We start from the raw sequence: 18915 nt of genomic DNA, 5'->3' as shown, positions 1-18915 counted from the left end.
TGCCCATGTTAGAGTCAGCATAAACACAGCAGCAAGCAGCCTGAGTATTTCCTCCTATCACCACATTCAATCATTTGTTAGTTACTGGGGGGGCAAAACATGTGGTAGGGTACTTGGCAGTCACTCTTTGAGCCAAACAAAACAGGCCTGCTGCTCCCTTAAACTGAATCAGCAGTAGGCAAAACATATAATCATGCTCCAGCAAAAAACTGCAATAACAGGAAAGAGAGAAACGATAAAAATCGACTATTTGTTACCCTTGAGAAAATGTAACGAAGGGGGAAAAAAGCTCCATTCAGCATTTCATCAGTAACACAAATAGGAGCAGCTGGGGCAGACTAACATGCTGAAGTGGGCTAATTAGGGCACTTGGTGGTTGGTTCACCGCTGTCTCAGTCTGGCTGAGACCGACTAGGAGTCAATGAAAAACAGTCAGGAGGAAAGCGTTTTCCCATTAGTCTGGAGTATTTCTGCATATCACTACTGCTCTTAACAAGGGTCACTTCCTCACACACCTCCATAATCTCCACTGCGGTGCCCCTTCGCTGAGCACGCTGAAGCAGGGCAAGTTAGCCAGCTGTTCAAGCTACCAAACCCAAGCCCTCTCTTTCCTTTCACCAACCCCGTCAAAACGGTGACACTTAACTACACCTGTCCCTGGCTGGCACACAGCGTCCTTGATTTCTACATCTGCGAGAGCAGGCCCGCCCTCCTCTTCCCTCCCTCCCTTTCACATGCAGCTTCCTCTCCTCTTCCTGTCTGACTCAATGTCACAAGGAACAATCAGAAACCTCCCTGTTTCCTCCTCTGTGTTTTGTTCTATAAGCTGGGAATGCTGGATATCAGCATGTTACAGCCAGCCCACTGAGTGCCACTTTGAGTGATCCAGTGAACCAGTCATGAGGTCAATGCATGGGTCAGTGGGAGTAGTATGCCATTATTTTACTTACAGTCATACTCTGTGGTTGTATGGTCGCAGGTTGGTCATCATTGCACCCTCATGGAAATAGGCATCCAGTATCACATGTCATTTCTTCATCATTATCTCAATCAGAAAAGCAGAGTCTCTCAACTCAAGGATCAATGTCATCTCATTGCGGTAAATCATGAATGATAGTCATCTTCCTTGTATGCAAAGCTCGCGGATAAAAACTCTCACTCAGTTTCAGTTATATTAGGTCATAAATCTGCTATTGCACTTTAGATGGTGCAGTTACACTGTAGCTAATTCCACTCAATTTCTCTTTCCTGCCGAAGGCCATTTACTATACTTCCCATAGTTACAAGCAGCTCAGATATCACACTGGCTTAGAAACACACTCCTTCTGTAGCTCTGCTATTGTTTTTATGAGGAGGAATGGCACTAAAGCAATGTAACAATGACTCGCATAGTAAAATCAGTTGGCCCAGTCTGTCTGTCAGTCTGTCTATCAGTCTGTCTCCAGCTGTTTTCTGATTGGTTGCGTCAAACAGTAGTGTACAAAGAGAGGTGGGGTTTGTTTACCTTGACGCAGTGCTACATGTACAGCGCCTCAGGGAGCCAGACAGGCAGACACACTGCATTTCAGCTTCTCAAAACTTAAGCCATTGAAGCTGCCAATGCTTTGTATGACACAACCCACCAGCACTGTAGCCATAGCAAAACAAACAAAGGCAAGGTGTCCTTTATCAGGCTTGTCAATGTCTGCATGCAAGGCAGCAAATCTGTGAATGGAGGGGGATTTACCATGTGGTAAGAAGGTGTGTGTGTAGGTGTGTATGTGTGTGTACATCCACATGAGTATTTGCCTATGTGTTCTTTGGACCTATTCAACAGTGACGTGTTGCCCAACAGCCTCTCCCCGCTTTAACCGTTTTAACCCTAAATTCTCTTTGTTGTCTGAGGATGCATGGCGGAACGCTACGGCGGCTTACGGTGCCAAACGGCAGGTGAATGTGAAATTGTGCTGACATTTTCCCGCATCTAAGCCACATGCCAGTCCCCTCTGGCATCCCTCCACCCAGCTCACTCTCACTCGTTCTCAGTCCCCCACCCTCCCAAGTAAACAAGAGAGAACAGAGAGAGGAAGCAGAAGGAGAGGGAGGAGGGTGGAGATGGGGGCGACCACACGCTAAACTGTTAATTGTCAGCTTTGAAAAGACAGAGAATAAACCATGTACAGTCCACACAAAGAAACACCAGAATAAATGCTTAATTCTATTGATCAACAACCCTGTTTGGCACATTTTCCTTAACAATCCCACCTCTTCAGTCATGCATACACAGTAGATATGTGTGAATGAGATAATTCATGAAGGAACTTGAAACCCTGCAGAAGCAAATTGTTCATATTCCATATTATGTTCACAAATAATACTACCTGAAACATTGTGCATGCTTTGTAATGGAATGCAAATTCACCTCACCTATTCACCCCTGTCAGGTTGAACATGTTCTCCGCAAAATATGGGGGAGGCTTGCGGCAGCAGAGGCAATGAGGCTTGTGCAAAGCACTAAACAGTAAACATTGTAGCTACAAGCTTTGAAATGTCTTCTGCAATGAGAAAAATCTTCTTAATTCCCGGCTTTACGCTTGTTCTCCCTGTAAGATGAATGAGGAAAAAAAGGTGTGCCTGGTAATACCAAGGCTGTAGTGGCAGTATCATATCAAAAATCCTATGAACCTGCAGTACTTTCTGTGTGGATCAGCCATTTAATGGCATTAGCTCCTACTTCAAGTCCCTAACTGTTGCAGATTAACACATGAGAGGATGTTCATTCACTGCTTTCAAGTACAAACCTGCCCAGTCCTCTCCCTCTCTCCCCTGCTTTCCCTCTCCTCTGTCTCCCTTAGGCAGGCAAATGTTTCAGAGCAGTCATATTTAATCAACATCTTGGACAACACAGGGATTTCAAGTCCTCCACTGCAAAAGGCTTAGTTGTCACACTCAGGATAATTGTCTTAGATACCCAGATTCACCAGTCATTCTCCTTAAACACTACAGAAAAGACAATGCTTCTGACCTACATTGTCATCAATCTGTGACTCATACACGATTTTTGATTATTTATTATTTTGCATGGTGTAATATCAGATCATGTCACTTATGTTTATAATTTTCTTTGCGTCAAATGCAGGCTACATGGAGATGCTGCTGTCATGTTTCACATTTCATTGGTTATGACAGAGGCAGAGTAATGTCTCTGTCTGGGAGAGCTCCCGCTGTTTCACTGAGTACATGCAGTGTTTCCCTTTGATAGCAAAGGGCACTAGGAAGTAAGAGTAGTGAAACAACAACATCTAACTTCCACACTGATAGATTTATCTTGATAGTGTTTGGCAAGGCAGGAACAAATATCAGCCATTTGCAAGGCACACTGTTACTGTAGCTCGATTTAGTTTATCTATAATTCACAATGGCCATTTTCTTGATATCATTTGATAAGACAGGCTGTCTGAAATGCACTGAGGGGAAAACTGGATTCAGTGTTTCTCAACATTACACAAAGCCCTGTGCTTATGGAGAAGTCTAAAGCTGTGCCCTTAAGGTCAGGCTAAGGTCAAAAACAACAAGAGAAGCAACTACAGCCATCAAGTGTTATTAGTAGTTTTGCCTTGAGCATGGTGATACTTTTGGAGAAGTTAGAAAAGCTACTGCACACTCTCTGCCTAGACTTGGTGTGGGCTTTACGACAAGTTGTCTCCTTTAACAACTACCTTTCATTCCTGTTCTCCCACTGTCTTTAGTGTGTGGGTTAGAGTCATGTATTCATGCATAAACATAACTATTATCCCTGGGGAAAGTTCATTTCCCTTGGCCTGGACACTATAAGCTGCCTTGGGCCAAAGTAAAGAGTCTGGAGTTGCAGGACTGGAGAGAGTACCTCCAGACCAAACTCTTTTCATAAGAGCGATATCCAAGTACCTTTACAAAGTGGTACATGACCTAGTGTTCATGCTCTAAGAAATGGACTTTCCATGTTTTTAAACAAGCATGTCCAATTGCACGAGGATTGTGTGATTGTTTGCCCCAAAGCAGACTTTATGCTCCAATCGACATTGCGGGGAATCAGACGCCATGATGGGCCGGAGTCTCAGTTTTGAAGTTGTGGCAATTTCGGGGCCTTTCATCATCAATTTAGCACAATTTACTTTGGTCTACAACAGTGGAAAGTGTTTATCAAGAGGATGTGTGTGTGTGTGTGTGTGTGTGTGTTAGAGAGAGAACAAGAGATAGGGAGGAGGATTTTTCCAGACAGGGCTTTCTGTTTGCTATCTCACTCAGGAATGAATTTGGGAGGCCTTATTTCCTCTTCTCTTCTCAGCTGAGGGCTGAGGATGTGTTACAGCTTCGGCCTCACACTGTGCAAGAGGAGCTATCCATCCAGATAAGGCCATGGCTGACTAGAGAATAGTAACAATGCAGAGAGCAGAGGTGCAGGTGGCTACATGTCACTGAGCCCTTGAGTACAACAGGACCAGGCAAGGGACCCTGAGTGGAGCGTTGTCTAAAAAGCCATAGCACAAAAAAATCAAGGCAGCTGCACATACTCCTCAAAAAAAAGAATAGAGAGAATGCAAATACAGTGACCTGCTACATTGTACATTTCTGGGGCAAATACTAAAGCCTGAGTCAATCTCATAGGAAAATTACACACTGCCTTTGAAATGTCTGTAAGAGAGCTAATGGCAGTAATAGCAGCCTTTGAGTTGAAAATGGTCCTAGTTGTAATTGGGCAGCAGTGTATGTAGTGGAGGGACAAAGCTGCCGTTGGCCCGGCTCCCCTACGGCACATGAGCAGACTAGACAAGTAATGTCTGCACCCCTTGTCTGCAGTAACCATGGTGACAATGGCAGGCAGGGGCATCCTCATCACCAGGGGGCAGTGTGGGTAGCACAGCATGCAACACATTGGTATTGCCCTTGCTGCCCACCCTGGTTCCTCACCGCCCATACACACACACACACACACACACACAGAAAAGACAGGCACCCCACACTCAAACAAAAGACACATGTGCCACACACTCAAACAGAAATAAATTAAAATGGACACACACAGACACACAACCTCGCACAAAATACAAACACACACTGTCATCTGCTGCTGACAGCTGCCCCTTGGCGACTGAACCAAGCCCCCTCCCACTCTGCCTCTCTCGCCTGCTCTCTTTTGTTGCTCACTTATTGTCAACTTCCCACCAAACAAAAACGCGCATCCTCCCATGACACCGGCTAATTGATTATTGATGGTGCCAGGCTAAACTGACTTATATTCAAACGGGTGTGAAAAGACAAAATGGTACAGAGACAATGCATTCAATGCCTTTCATGAAAATGAAATAAGTCAAGGCATTTGTATGTAAAGCTCCAGGTCTTTCTTCGCCTCTCTTTTTTTGTTGTTGTTGCTTTGATTAGCTGTTCAGGCTGTGCTGTGCCGCCTTGGGAGCAGTCTGAGGGCTATGGCGACCGAGGAGACGCAGTCGAAGTGGTGTGTTCTGGAAACAAGCAACTGTACCAATTCACAATGTTTGGGAAATCATAACAGCCCTTGTGTCTTGCTGGGGTGACAGGCTGACTTCCAACCAGTGTGAAGATCACTGACAAACAAACAAACAGTTAGACTTGTTATTCTGCGGGTCCCTGTGCCAGGATTGCTGCCCTTATCGCTGGCATCGCGTAATTTTGCTACACGTGGTAAAATATAGCATGGTTTGTGACAGCAGGGATCAGATAAAGAGTGAGAGTGCCTGGGCAGGGGAATGTGGAGATGGGGCTGAATGCCTAAGCAGGCTGTTGTGTGAGGGAGAGAGACTGATGATTGTGGCAGACAGATTGAGGCACTAAAGAATGGCAGAGGCAAGGGATCCTGTCCCATGGAAATGTGTCATGAAGGCAGTTCCATTAACATCTTAATAAAGGCTTCCCAGGCCCTGGAGAGCCCTCGTGAGTAGACTGCCTTCTCCACTCGCACAGGGGCCCAAAGCCGCTCTTGCAGCATGTCAACAAGAGGACATTTAAGTTCTGCCAGTATTGCATTGTGAGGGTGTTAGGCTTCCCAAAGGACTAGTCTAAATGCATACCCGCTAACATGCTCCACTAAATTCCTTTATTCCCCCCTTTCTCTCTACTTTCATTTACTGTCCATTTCTCCATCTGGTGGATTCAGTGGTCGGACAAAAGGCTTTGTTTCAGCAAGCTGGCAAGCCTTCGGGAGAGCAGAGGGCACACTGGGGTTCATTGCTAGCTCGCTGCCATCAATAGAGAGGGCAGGCTTGGTTAGGATCTGGACTGGCCACGGTTCTGCCTGGCAGAGGGACGACTGTTAACCGTTCCCTCTGACGGGGGACTGGCTGGAGCCCGTCTCACACACAGCTCTCTCCTTGCAAAGACAGCCAGCATCCTGACAAAGATGGGGAAACAAACTCTCTCAACAGGCCTATCACAGGAAAGCCCCCTCAGCATGGTAGAGCCCACCACAGCAGCAGCAGAGAGGGCTTTTGTTTTTACAGTATTTCTACAGCGTTAACAAAGGTACATTTAGAGTCTCCCTGTGCATCGTGAAAAATGAAATGCAGAGGAGTGGCATTGATTTTTGCACTCTGTGCTATGTGTTGCTCATACCGGGCAAGCTGCTACTTAACAATGTAGTGGCCTGTAGCCATCAATTCAAAATGGTTTCAACGATTCAGTAAGTCACTGAAGGCTACCCGCACGACTACTCAAGATGATGAAAATGGCAACAGCGGGCATGACTAGGCCATTAAATGCAGCCCTATGGTGTTTTTCAAACATCTGCTATTGTCTGTGAATTATCAAAGAGTAACGCAGTATCATAAGATGTATGTTATCTATATTTTTATAACAACAAGAGACCATCTTGTGGATGAGGATATGCAAAGCTTGATACTTCTATTTATGGCACAAAGCAGATGGACAGGTTGAGTATAGGGATGCATCAATACAACATTTTAACCAGTCTATTCCAATATAAGCTTAGAGCATTAGCGTGGGATTTTTGGACAACATGATTGAAACATTGTCTATTTCTCCATCTCTTCATCTAGCATTATTCTATTCTTACACTCTGTTGATATTGGATTGTAGTTGTAGTAGGGAAATTCTCCAATACCAATACCCTGTGTTAGCCTGGTATCTACCTGATATCTGATAACAGTACTGGGATCACCTTCCACCAGACACAGAGAGATAGACTTCTCAATTCCTGCACTCCTGAAGCAACACATCAGAGCACTGCCTCTACAACCAACAACAGTTTAAACTAACGTTTGCCGGGATAATCATCGCCTAGAGAGACCATCTCTATTGCTGAATATGGGGCTTTAGAGGAGCGTCAGAGACAGGTAATAAAATCCTGTTGTTTACAATTATTATCTAGAGGAGAGACGGCAAACAGAGAAGATCTATATGGAGCAGCCTGCTGGGTGGAGAGAAGGGGAAGAGACGGTTGTGATCTTCTGCTTTCCACTGGAGTGAGACCATTTTCAGACTAAATGTTCTCCCTGGCTGCACTCCACTTGATCAATGTCACGACTGATTCAGATCTCCCCTATGTCAGTCCTCACATGGATACACACGCACACGCTCGCCATACACGCAGACGCCGAACACATTGGCACATACATGCATATAACAAGGCTGAGTGAGCGGAGCGTGTGTGTGGGTCAAGGAGATTGAGATCTCTGTTGTGACAGCTGGACAGTTGAGAGGTTCAGATAAACAGCCCACAGTGAGGGAAGACGGGAGGCCAATTGCATTAAAACAAACACTCGCTCACTATTTGTACACCCCGGCAGATAGGAAAGGGAGGGCCCATATCTGTGGGAGAATGAGTCAGTGAACTCACAAAAGCGGCATTATCTGTGTGTGTTCGTGTGTTTGCGTGTGTGTGTGTGACAACAAGAAAGAGGGAGACAGTTGGGATGAGACAGAGGGTGTGTGTGTGTGTGTGTATGTGGAAATGGGGGTTAGCTGTTGGGGGGGGGGCCTTCCTACAGAATACACAGCCGCCGAGCGCATTTGCACTATTCACTCATTAAGAAATAGGTCAAGGATTCCGCCTGCATGCGTAGCGACTTGTCAAAATCTCTCAAGCCAACAGTGGTGAGTCTGGCTGCCTCAAGGGGAGAATCCAGAGAGGGGCAAGCAGTGCGCTGTGTGCAGGCTGGTGGTGGTGACACAGCAAATGCAAAAACACTAGCAAGTCATACATTTCAAAAAGTAGTTAGTAAAACTAAAAGCTCATGAGGTTGTAGAGTTGCAGTGGTGGAAGGCAGTGGATGGAGAGAGGCTGCGGCAGCGTGCTCCGATCGCACCCCCCGATAATTAACTCGGCTCGTTGCTCAGAAGGAGTCTTCATCGACAGAGGACGCTCTTGAGCCATGTGTACCAGTCAGCAGACTTTCTCGCAGATACTGATGGATGCTGATGGCGGGAGTGTTAGTGGTGCTGGTGGGCGGTCTGGGACAGAAGGTTATGACGCTTCAGAGGCTCCGCGAGCAACCCACAGCGTACATGAATCTGAGCATAACCGATACCTCTTAAGACAAAGTGCGATTTCACAGTCACATTGCTCCGTATTAAAGCTGCAGTGCTGCTGTTCAACCCAATGAAATACCCAGAACTCAGGCATCCCAAGACTCTCGATGGAATGTTTGGAGGGAATCCAATGTGACAAATCCTTTGCCTTCCTGACTAAAATAAAGCTGCTGAGAGTTACATCGGACAAGAGTGAAAACACCACTATTAAGAACATAACACCTCCTAAATATTACCCCTCTGGAAATACAGTGGTTCTTAACGGATATATGCAAATCAGTCCAGTAAGAGGAGGACTCCGTGTAGAATACCTTACTGACCTCATCGCATCAGCGTAAATCCAATCAAAATATTGTAGCCCCCTGCAGAGAGCTGAAGTGGATAGGCAATGGCAGAGAAACATCAACCATTAGACCACAAAGCTCGATGTAAGTTTGTCCAGTGGAGGCAATTTCTCTCCAGCTTTGTGAGGTTAACCTTATTGATTGAACGAGTGTGTGATGTTGTGGTTCTCGAATGGCTTGCTTGGACTGCCTGTCTTCAAAGGCATCACTTGAAAGTGCTACAGTGAGCAGAATTCTTAACGTCTTTGCTCATATCCTCCATTATTTAAGAGAAGTTAGCTGTGACTGAATAAATTGAAACGATCAACAACAGTTTTGGAAATATTTTAACAGCCATTCCACTGTATGATCTTGTCTTCAAAGGTGTGCAGCAATAAAGACTTGAGTCATATAGAGGTTAAGGAAATAATTGAAAAGAATTGTGGGCACATAAATAACATAAAAAATACATTTAAGCCAAAGCAGAACTAATATAATTGTCTGATAATAGTCTTATAACAGCCTCTGAGTGGCCAACTGGTCAGAAGAAGTGATTGCACTGCAGTAGTTCCACACTATCAGTGAATGCTTTTTCCATTAGATTGGAGTTAATTAGATGAATATAATCAGCATGGGATAATCAAACCAAGGCTGAGTGCTGGTTTGTTCTTCCAAAGGCAGCAATTTCCACCCTGGTGGCTGCTTTGGGGGTCAAACTGCTGTTTCACTTTGAGATGGATATTAAAATAATGATGTGAGTGGGTCACGCTTCAGATACACAAAAACCTGATTTCACCAAGAAGGAACGGGTTTTGATTGCACGGTCAGAGGGATTAATATGCTCCCCGTCAGCCGTGGCAGATGTAAGTCATTTTCATGCAAATGCAAGGCAATTTTCTACTTAAGACAACATTTATTTTCTTTAGAGTCATTGTCATGGGTGCTTGCCGGGGCGCTGGCAGTGTGACGGAGAATGAAGATTTGTGGGTGCATCTGCTGAGCTGGACAGATGAGCTCTAGAGAAGATCTGGAATCCTAAATTGATGCCAGTTGGCAACAATGCATCAGATAGTTGTTTTCAGACACAAAAAAAAATGGGTTCTTGATTTTAACACTTGAAATGAGAATATATTCAAGGGAAATTTATGCAATTTAGAAAGATGTTAAATAGATAAGACCTTGTGTAACCCTACTACACAATGCACTCTTTTTTTCTAAATGTAAAAGTTAAGAATCAAGTCAATTCAGTCCTATGATAAACAATGACTTCTATAGGCTCAAGGTTCACTTGTTGCAGTGACACACAACCCTAGGTCTTTAAGCTACAACCAGTTGGCATAATCATCTAAAGCAATGTTTGTAGTACATTTTGTGGACTGTGCACTGTGTAGAAGAGCATGTCTTTGTAATTTTGAGCTCACAGTCAAGGTCAACAGAGCAAAATCATTAGGCAGTTTAGCGCTGTGATGATTGCAAACACTGGGAAATAATTTGAGATGAGACTCTAAAAATAACTCTGCCGGCGAGTAACTGAATTAAATGCTGTAGAACAAGATCTTACTAACACAAACCAGAGGCACACCATCAGCAAGAACAATGCGAACTGGAAATATCCTCTCTGGAATAGGTTGCAGTTCAATGATAGTGCTCACTGACGTATTTGGAGATAGCTAAATTATAATGAATGGGAAGAGAGCATAGAATATAGTAATGCCAAGGAGCCAGAGCAACACCTGTATGGAAAGGTGCAGAACACAGTTCCATTCAATTATTTTACGCATACATCCAAACAGTGCTCCTGTGGTAAACCATATCGTTTGTAATTGCACCACATCCTTCATTTATGCGGCACAGTGTAAGCTGTAAGGCTACAATGAAATAGTAAAATAGGCTGCTACCTTGTCAGAGCCTGCAGCCTAATGAATGTCCCTCCATCCAGTTGTCTCTCCGCAGTGAACGGAAATTAGCCCTTAACGGACCAGTGTGAATGTTTTTTGTTACAGCAGTCATGAAGCCTAGAGTTCAAACAAATAATTGCACACTGTAAAACGCATTTAAAAGAGCGCGTTGATCGTCACTCACCTCTTCATTTCAACTGAATTTCTTGGTTATCCTGTTCCCTCCAGCGCGGCTGTCCTCTGTGTTTTAACTGATGCGCTACACTCACATCCACAGCAAAAAAAAAAAATGTTTCCAAGTGCGCTATCTGGAGAAAGTCTGGCTCTTCAGAGATGCTTCAACAATTTTACATTTAGTACTCCTCGCAATTCCTACAACATTTCTGATAGCCTACGTAAATGCGGCGGCAGCGGTCTCATTCACCCAACTAAAACCTTCATTACCACAATGACAATAATTGATCTACGCTGGAAATTCAGCGCGTGAACTTCGCAGAGCCTACCGTATGAACTGACCTCCTCTCTCCTAATGTTCAGTTACAAGAGCGTGTCAATGATATAGCACATTCCTTCAGTTCGGGATACAACGTCCTCTAGGCTACAGTCTGTACACTGGCTACACAAGCTGTGGTGAGGCTTGCCATCGTCCGACGTTGTAATTTCGCAGCGTTGGTTCAGACCCGCAGCCTGGCTTTCTCACACGGCTCTGCCGGACTGACATGGATTAGTGGCTCCATCAGTGTACAGTAGTGTGTGTGTATAGGCTGCCAGTGGCACACTGCGCGTTTAAACCCAGCCCCCTCCACACTCATTATGGTGTTAACCGTTTCGGCCCAAACGCAGGAAAATGGTAATAATTAATGAATAAATAAAAGAAAAAATGGCATAATTTAGCAAAACAGTAGACCTATATTGTATAAGAGAAATCTGATTTATTTTAACCAATGAGCATTTTGTTCAGATCAGATCATAGCTATATAGCAATCTGCAATGCACCATCCCTAAAGAAAACAACTATTAGTATTCATATAAAAATGAGGCACCATGAATGAGATTTTGTTGTGGTCCTCAAAAAGTAATGATTAGTCAGAACTTTCTTACACTATATTTTACAGTTTACAACTACAGTCTGTAGTAAACCATTTCAAACAGTACTCGAATTTCTAAATCATTTCTTTGGAAGTCTTAATACTAGGCTACTAGATGGATTATATATTTATACAATTGACAGCGCATCACAGCAATAATCAGAAGGAATCTTTCTTACCCATCACAGGGTTTTGTCTGCTCAGTACAGTGTGACCAGTAAATGAAATTCTCCCATCAACTCTGTTAGAATGCTGCCATCTATAGACCAAACTCTGAAGCTGCTCTCTCTCTCTCTCTCTCTCTCTCTCTCTCTCTCTCTCTCTCTCTCTCTCTCTCTTTTCTCTTGCTGGCTTACAATCAAATTGCACCATGGCACCATCGTCATAGGGTAAGGTAATCCTCCTCAGCGTTCCAGCTATTGCACCATTCACCAGAGAAGTTCAGTGGCTGAAGAATGCACATTTTCCTGCTTTGGAGGTAACGATTAAATAAACTTTGACAGTCCAAAATCCTTTTAGTTTCTCCCAAAGTCAGAGTCCTTCTAGAATGACATCAGTGAAGTGATCCCATGCAGCTCAGGGTCAGGGGTTTGATTCAGGGACCAGTAATATTATACAGTATATGTATGCTCTGCTTGCTCTATGGCACTTTTGATGAAAGCAGCATGAAATGGTATAGAAAATCGACAATGCATACTTCAACGCATAAATGCACTAAATCTATTTTTGGTCTCTTACATTCAAATCTCTTTGAAGATTCATATTTTGCCACTTGATCTGCAGACCCCATTAAGTTGTATTTCATTTCAGTGTATTTGTTCTTTTTAGTTACTGGGAGGGTGCACAACAAGCATTTGCCTTTCAAATTCAAGTTATTATCTGCATATCAGTTGTCCTTTGTAGCTTGTATTCTTATCCACTTTTATTCATACTGAGCAAATCTAGGCTACTTTCATCATTCATCTCTAATCTCTGAGCCAAGCAGTGACTTTTGCCTTTCTTCGTATTAATGAGATCATCATCTTGATCAAGTTGTTGATCAAAATATTTTTTTTTTGTTCTATACTGATGGAATGAAAGTGAAATATTTCTACAACCCACCAACACCACCCCCTATCCTCTTGCATCTGTGCCCTTAGTCAGTTATGACAAAAAGTAGGCTATCCACATTCTCCGATGCATCAATAATGCAGAGTGGGGAAAAGGGAGCCAGTGTCTGCCATCAAAAGTATTGCAAAACTGCCAGGGGGAAGAAGATGTGGAACAACTAGTGTGTAAGTACACTAAAAGCACAGTGCCCACTTAAAGACAGGGTCAATAGCTGGAGGGCGTCCATATTGGAATTCCACTGCACCTCTCAAATGGATCTTAGTCAACCCCTGGCGGCAGGGGTAATCAAATACAGACTTTTCAAATCCATTACTCACAGTCCTGTTTGGAACAAGCAGTGATTTGTTTGATTGGAACATAACTCAATTCATATCGAGAGAACAGGGTGCCGAGGACTATGAGAGGTTTTTGCCAGTTTTTTGTGGAGTGAAACGATAGATAAACCACTTTTGTAAGGTGAAGCTTGGTTATTATACACAACTCTATCAATCATGTTTCACTTCAGGACACAAATTGAGTGACTGAGGCTGGATGCAGCTTCTGTGACAGTGAAAAAGAGAAAAACAAGAGAGAAAAAATTGTAACAGTAGATTTAAAAAAAAAAATTTTACATGGCCAAATGAGGAGAATTTCAAGGACCTTTGCTATTCAGCTGAAATAACATAATTGCATGCTGAGGAGAAACAAAATTCCTCAAAGTTGTCTCTCAGGAGATTAACAGAACAACTGGTGCGATATGTTGAGCATCAGCATTGGACCTGGTTGGATTTGCGAGCTGCAGTTAGCCATCGAATGAGATTGATGATGAATTATGACATTACATTAGCCACACAACTCCCTTACATTTGGTTTTGTCATCTATCAACTCTCATAAAAAGCGTGTTATAATGAATGAACACCATGTGATAGGCAGATGAATGCCTTCTTTACCCTTGGCGTCAGACAGCTCAGATCAGCAGGGGAATGTTCACATTGCCTCTGTATCAGACTCCTCAACCCTCATGTGTCTTCACTCCCTCAAGCAGCTTAATGCAATGCAAAGATGCAGCGGATGCTAATCGATGGGCCCATAACTCACAGGCGCACTTCTTGTCACAGGCTTTCATTAAACCCCTGGGTCTCTGCCACAGCGGAAGGCTGTGTAAAGATGGTCCAAGTTCACAGTGGCATAACTCAGCTGCTCTCAGCTCTGCCACGTGTCCATGTGGAAGTGGATGTGAAAACAAAGCCGACAAGTCATCAGTCATCAGGGTGTTGTCAGAAAAGGCGAGCCCTCAGTCACTTTACATGGTAGTTTGCATGTGGAACCTGGAGTCAAGACCTACAGTGGGTGAAGAGTTTAACTGTTGGGATTATGAATGTGTGACATGCCGCACCTACTGTTTATCTCTGGATGGAGGCTGCGGTTGGCGGGGGTTGGGTGCGTGTGAAGGGCTGGGTTGATGCTGGAAGGCAAGTGTGAAGGGAGATAGAGAGGGAATACGTGGCAAAGCACAAAGCTGATTTGTTGGGTGATCAGTTCAGTGAACAAATCAAACACTGGTCAGGTGGAGGGGCTGGGGGAGCGCTGGGAACGAGACTCCCAACAGTAATGTGGAGAGATGGCTGTCTGCAAGGCTGCCGCTCAACCGTTTGCTGATCAAAGTGCTCACACGCTGCGATTTCATACTAAGTTGGAAGGTTTCAAAGAGGCTTCTTGTGATGCCTTTAATTTTTCCTCCCTCCAGCCATATTTGAAGATATCACGAGGGAATGTGGCAACCTGTCAATTCCAGTGGAATTCCATTCCCCCTCTCCTCTGACCCATGTAGGCAATCAGCCTGACTGGAGAGAAAAAATATCAGGAAACAATTATATAAAAAATGAACTGTCAATCTTACGCATATGATGCCTTAGTGAGCAATTATTTCTGTCCCAAGGTTAAAAGATGGATACTATCCATACATCAGCTGTTACTAAAGCAATCCATTCTAACTTTAATGTTTTCACATTTGACACTTTCTTACCATCTTTATTGAAGTGGCTTGATATTAGTGTCAAATGCAACTGTTCAAGATAAAAAAAAAAGGCAATGTAACAGATAGTCAAAAGTTTAAATACACCACATTTTTCTATATTTTTACTATTTTCCACATTTTAGATTAATAGTCAAGACATCAAAACTATGAAATAAAACAAATGGAATTATGTAGCGACCAAAAGAGTGTTAAACAAATCCAAACTATCTTATATTTTAGATTCTTTAAAGTAGCCGCCCTTTGCCTTGATGGAAAGGCAAAGGCTTTGGAAAGAAATTTATACACAGACATCAACTATTTACATTTGTCTAAGAAACAAATTTCAACAAATTTTCAAGCAAGCCTTTAGTGCATAGTACATTCAATCAGGTGTGTCCAAACTTTTGACTGGTAGTGTGCATACAGTATAACATGAAGTACTCACACACACGCACTCGCACACACACACACACACACACACACACACACACACACACACACACACACCACTACAGATACAAATGTTTTTTTTAATTTTACATTGTGTCTATCCTGTCTATCCTGCAGGCAAAAAGCAGGCTATCATTATTTTACCTCTCGGTGCAGAACGGTAATGTGGAGAGGAGTCCAGAATGTGCAGTGTGTGTGTGTCATGGGACATCTATGTGTGCGGCATTTGAACCAGGTCCATTATATGGAAGTCCACCCCCACTGCTCACTTCCCACCATCCACCTGTTTGAGTGGGTACCGGATACACACTCAAGAGGCTCCAGGGACTACTGCCATGCAAACAGCAAATGCACACACACACACACACACACACACACAAACCACAGTCATACAGGTGGCCCATTACATCAGTAATGGCCCACCCATGGAGCCCCAGCATCACGCTACCATGAGGTGATGAGCGGTCAGCTTTCCTTCTCAACACCGAAGAGAAACAGTTTTTCATACAGAGAGTTACTAGGAGAGGGAAAGAAGCTAGGCTAGGAATTCTACAAGTAACACCATGACGACCCACTCCAACAAATTATGTTCAGAGCTCAGAGACAATCATATCAGACTACTGTGATCTCAGCGACTGTTTAATTTTTTGTTTCCTCTTCAGGGAAAAGAATCAACCCTGAAGTTGAACTGAACTTAATGTGCCTGATCTGTGGCCCAAAAGCACTTGTCTTGGTGGAGGCATCTCTTAAACTTTGCCAATGAAAAAACTAAATTAAAATGGCAATTAATTTCCACAGAGATGCAATCACGGGAGACGTGGTAATTGCGAGCTGCTCTGATGTGTTTGCTGAGTGGGGCATTGTATTAAATTGTTGTTTTTTTATTATTATTTTGTCCTTGCTTGGAGGCATTTCATGAGCAGGAGACTGGTGCTATAATCTCCCACATCGGACTTGCCAATACAAATCATGGACTAAGATGCCATCAGTATGGAAACATGGCACCTCAAAAATAGCAACTGGGAGAGAGAGAGAAAGGGAGAGACAGTGAGAGAGTGAGGAGAGAAAGAGAGAGCGAGAGAGAGAGAGTGGCAAAAGTACAGATGGCCCATCTTTCAACACATCAGTGCTACAATTGAGCTGTCAGAGAGGATGAATAATGATGATATAAAAAAAAAAAACAATTAAGTACTTTATGCCCACAGCACTAAGTAATTTACACTCCCACTTAACTGCAAGGTGAGCAAAATCCTAAATACCTCACAAAATGGATAGACTCCCGATTAGTCATACTGTTTGTCACACACACACACACAGCCACCCACTTTCACGTGTACGCTCACAGACACACAAACACACTCACTCACAGACATTGAGAAAGGGGGGAGGGGCTGGAGAGAGGATGAGAGAGAGTGAGAGCAAGAGAGAGAGAGAGAGCGCAAAAGAGAGAGAAAATTAGCTCAAGTCCTCTTACAATGCAAAGCGTTTCCATTAGATAGTGGGCTGTTTTAATAAGATGCTTATCAGAATATGAATCTCAGGAAATTGCTGGCTATTTATTTTACTGGGGCTGCTCACTCGTCTCGGCTCTTGATAAAGCATTTTGTTTTAATTAGACACATTTCCACACTCCACCAGGGATGACCTCTTATTATGGTGAAGTGGGCCTGTTCAGCAGAGCAGGCAGCCAGGAACAAGCTCCACTGTGCATCTCAATCATTTCTCATCCATGCTCATCTCAGGGCCCCGAGACCAAATCAAAGGAGTCACTATTAAGCAGAACCAAATTGTTTAACGGGGTAATCTCCCACATACTTTTCATTCCTTCCCCATTCGCAACAGGAAATGAGGCATGGTGCAAAAATATGAGGCATTGTTTTGCATACTAACAAGGAACCTTGGATATCCTTATCCTTCATGGTTATGGAGGAGAGGATGGGTTCCGCAAAACAATGAGAAACACGTTTTCTGATGTATGAGTGTTACGGGGAAAACAAGACGATCACTTTATCCATAGTATCTGTAAAAGACAAGAGAAAATCCCAACAACTGGCTGCGTTGGGGTTGGATTACTGTTTTACCTTAGCTCACTGCGTGATGCTGGCTATTTACAGTCCCAGGGAGCAGGCTCGCAGAACTGGAAACATGATTTTAGGGCTTACGAGCCCTGTTAAACAGAGAGAGAGCAACATATTCAGTCAGCATGCAGCATCTGCTACTTCCTACGTTGCTTCAATATGAAAACAGACAGTAGACTTCTACTAAGCTACCAGCTGTATGTGGGTGAGGGAAAAACACTGCCAGATATGCCAATAAAAACACTCCCAAAAAAGGATAGATATGCACTGACTTCTTTAAGGGATTTTGTTGTCTTCAGTTTTCTGTCACACATGCTTCTCAATTTAGCCTGGAGATCACCACCAATCCTGACATTTACTTCCAGACGTGAGACAGAAATCATCGTCTCTTTGACAGCAACAGCTCACGTTCTCTTATGTCACTTCATTTCATTTGGTTACTTACGACTCAGAGAGGAGCAGAGGAAAAGATAGATAGAGGACAAAGCAATTACATCCACCATTACATGCCATCATGCCTGATCTCCTAGGTATGAGAAGGGGAGTGCTGCGAGGCAGAGGGTGAGACTGATGAGAGCTTACCAGCAGCTTGAGACCTGCTCTGCTCCAGACAGGGATTTAGGTCTCTTGCCTGCCCGCCTGCCTGTCCATAAGGTAGCATACATCCACAGTGATACCTTAATCCATCCTGGCCTTTCACATGGGGCCCCAGCCAGTGGCCCATGCAGATATGAAATGTAAATGGGGGATTGGAGATGTCAATAGGGAAATGCCAGGATCACAATCTGACATTGTCATTAACTCTTTTTTTGTTCTTTGTGCCGTAGGCAGAAAAATTAAAGACATGGACACAAGGGATACGTGACAAATGGAAATCCAGGAAGACCTTGAGACCTCAAGACACACACACACACACACACACACACACACGCCTGCACACATGTACGCATGCTTGCACATGACACATACAAACATACATACATAGACACAAAGACAACACAAATCTGTATTATGCTAATTAGTTTCTTCACATGATTCATTCTGCCATATGGACAAAAACGGTTCCATTCATCTTTACAAATTGCATGAAATCTTCTTTGCATGTAATTCATGTTTTCACACCTGTTACTAAATCAAGGCTGTGTCTGTCATGTGGTGTTCTACATTGTAATGTAGTGAAGGTTATGACTGGGCTGCTTTAGCCTCATCCTCCTATAGGCAGAGAGGGAAGCCAGATAGGCAGCATCTAGCAGCATCTGGATGCTTACACCAGGTCCTTCAATCACACTTCGCTCTGCCACAGATTTAAATTCAAATTAGATTCATTCAAAGTTTCATTTTTTAATCATGAATTATTCACAAATGAAATAGCTCTGAAGCACCACCGAATGTATCCTGTAGGAGTTCTGGGCTATCATTATCTATAAAAA

Source organism: Centroberyx affinis, unplaced genomic scaffold, assembly GCF_046629955.1.
Source record: "Centroberyx affinis isolate AG114_WGS23_722 - 3 ecotype Tasmania unplaced genomic scaffold, CSIRO-AGI_Caff_v1 ptg001258l_1, whole genome shotgun sequence".
Classification (NCBI taxonomy): Eukaryota; Metazoa; Chordata; class Actinopteri; order Beryciformes; family Berycidae; genus Centroberyx; species Centroberyx affinis.
This window is presented reverse-complemented; position numbering follows the sequence as displayed.